This window comes from Triticum dicoccoides, unplaced genomic scaffold (genome assembly GCF_002162155.2).
Source record: "Triticum dicoccoides isolate Atlit2015 ecotype Zavitan unplaced genomic scaffold, WEW_v2.0 scaffold34279, whole genome shotgun sequence".
In the NCBI taxonomy this organism is placed as follows: Eukaryota; Viridiplantae; Streptophyta; class Magnoliopsida; order Poales; family Poaceae; genus Triticum; species Triticum dicoccoides.
Window position 1 is genome coordinate 18,325 of NW_021264801.1, and position 3,364 is coordinate 21,688.

Here is a 3,364-nt window from a genome sequence, read left to right on the forward strand (position 1 = left end):
TTGGATGCACAAAATCCTAATGCGAAATAATGTCACTTTATATTGCCACTTGTGATATGGACCTTTATTATGCAGTCTGTCGCTTTTATTTCTTCAATATCACACGATCGTATAAAGCTTATTTCTCCCACACTAATAAGTCATACATATTTAGAGAGCAATTTTTTATTGCTTGCACCGATGACAACTTACTTGGAGGATCTTACTCAATCCATAGGTAGGTATAGTGGACTCTCATGGCAAAATTGGTTTAAGGGTATTTGGAGGCACAAGTAGTATCTCTACTTGGTGCGATGAATTTGGCTAGCATGAGGGGGAAAGGCAAGCTCAACCATGTTGGATGATCCACGACAATATAATTTATCTCAGATGTAAGAAAACATAACCCATTACGTTGTCTTCCTTGTCCAATGTCAACTCTTTAGCATGTCATATTTTAATGAGTGCTCACAATCATAAAAGATGTCCAAGATATTATATCTATATGTGAAAACCTTTCTTTCTTTATTACTTCCTATTAATTGCAATGATGACCAAAACTATGTTTGTCAACTCTCAACAACTTTTATTCATCATACTCTTTCTATGTGAGCTCATTACTCTCCATGAGATCCATATAATCTCTTTAGTTCTTTTTATTTCTTTCTCTTTTCTTTTATTCACTTAGGATCATGGCAAAATAATCAAGCCCTTGACTCAACACTAATCTTTATTATATAGCTCACGGACTCGATTTCATATAAGGATTATAAGGCAAAACTCACGACTAGATCGTACTAAGACTTTTATTCTACTAGATCAAAAAAATTATCAAAAGGATCGAACTAAGAAAAATTGTAAAGGTAAAAGTGATGGTGATACGATATTAGGGCACTCCCCCAAGCTTGGCTGTTGCCAAGGGGAGTGCCCATACCAGATACTCAATTCTTCTTTGTTGGTGAAGAAGGTGATGGTTTTGTTGATGGCGTAGGCTTGTCGTCCTTCTTCCACGGCATGGGCTCACCATCATAGAAGGATGATCGAGTCTCCTGAAACCTCAAATATGCAGCCAAACTCATCCTCTTGAATCTATATTCATACTCACAGTTTTGATTTTGCAGGTCATAGATCTGGGCTTGGAGGTGTTCGTTTTTCTCATGAAGGTTGAAGATGGCCTCCCCAATGTCCTTGACATCCAGCTTGTGGTTGTTGGTGAACTCTGTGATCATAATGTGATTGGAATTGAGTCCACGCTCCACCATCTCTTGACACTTGAAAACTTCTTGCTCCAATGCCTCGAGCCTTGCCTCCGTGCTTCCGGTCTTCCTTGGTCCCTCAGCATCACGGATGTGCGACAACCCCTGACGCATCTCAATGGTTTGAGGGTGTTGCAGCACTTCTGCGAAGTAGGGGTTGATGACCTTCTCGAAGGACTGGTCTTTGGGGGCGCTTGAAGACGACATGACGACCTGGATCTATCAGAAAAACAGCTCGAAACAAAAACAGGAGATTTTTGCGAAATACGGGAGTCAAAACCTCTGGGAGATTATATAATGAATTTTTACCGACCAAAATACGTGTCGTGTATGAAAACGGAGTCCGGAAAAAGCACGAGGTGCCCACGAGGTAGGGGGCGCGCCCAGTAGGGTAGGGCGCGCCCTCCACCCTCGTGGAGCCCTCGTGTCCTTCCCGGACTGCTTCTTATTTTTCTATTTTTCTAAATATTCCGAAACGGAGAAATATTGCTTTAAAAACTATTTTGTAGTCGGTTTACTTATCGTACCACATACATATTCCTTTTCGGAGTCTGAAACGTTCCGAAAAGTGTCCCTTATGTATTCCTCCGGGGTTACGGTTTCAATAACATTGGTTTCAACATTTATGGGATTACCTGAGATATTATGTTTGATTCTTTGACCGTTCACCACCTTCGATTTTGTGCCTTCGAAATTGTTGATTTTTATGGCACCCGAACGATAGACCTCCTCGATAACGTAAGGACCTTCCCATTTAGAGAGAAGTTTTCCTGCAAAAAATCTTAAACGAGAGTTGTATAGCAATACAAAATACCTACATTAAACTCATGCTTTTGTATCCTTTTATCATGCCATCTTTTAACTTTTTCTTTAAACAACTTGGCATTTTTGTAGGCTTGGGTTCTCCATTCATCGAGTGAGCTAATATCAAATAACCTCTTCTCACCGGCAAGTTTAAAATCATAATTGAGCTCTTTAATAGCCCAATATGCCTTGTGTTCTAGTTCGAGAGGTAAGTGACATGCTTTTCCATAAACCATTTTATACGGAGACATACCCATAGGATTTTTATATGCAGTTCTATAAGCCCATAATGCATCATCAAGTTTCTTGGACCAATTCTTTCTAGACCTATTAACAGTCTTTTGCAAAATTAGTTTGAGCTCTCTATTACTCAATTCTACTTGACCACTAGACTGAGGGTGATAAGGGGATGCAATTCTATGATTAACATCATACTTAGCAAGCATTTTACGGAAAGCACCATGAATAAAATGTGAACCACCATCAGTCATTAAATATGTAGGGACTCCAAACCTTGGAAAAATAACTTCTTTAAGCATTTTAATAGAAGTGTTATGATCATCACTACTAGTTGGAATAGCTTCTACCCACTTAGTAACGTAATCAACAGCAACTAAAATATGTGTATATCCATTAGAGGAAGGAAAAGGCCCCATATAGTCAAAGCCCCAAACATCAAATGGTTCAATAACGAGTGAATAGTTCATAGGCATTTCTTGATGTCTACTAATATTACCAATTCTTTGACATTCATCACAAGATAAGACAAACTTACGGGCATCCTTGAAGAGAGTATGCCAATAAAAACCAGATTGCAATACCATATGTGCAGTTCTATCTCCAGCATGGTGTCCTCCATAAGCTTTGGAGTGACACTTGCGTAGGATCTGTTCTTGTTCATGCTCAGGTACACAACGTCTAATAACACCATCTATTCCTTCTTTATAGAGATGTGGGTCATCCCAAAAGTAATGCCTCAAATCATAGAAGAACTTTTTCTTTTGCTGGTATGTGAAACTAGGTGGTATAAACTTAGCAACAATGTAATTAGCATAATCAGCATACCATGGAGCAGTATGAGAAGCATTTATAACATTTAATTGCTCATCAAGAAAGCTATCATCAATAGGTAGTGGGTCATCAAGCACATTTTCTAACCTAGACAAGTTGTCTACAACGGGGTTCTCAGCTCCCTTTCTATCAACAATATGTAAGTCAAATTCTTGTAGCAAGAGAACCCATCTAATAAGTCTAGGTTTAGCATCTTTCTTTTCCATAAGATATTTAATAGCAACATGATCAGTGTGAATAGTTACTTTAGAATC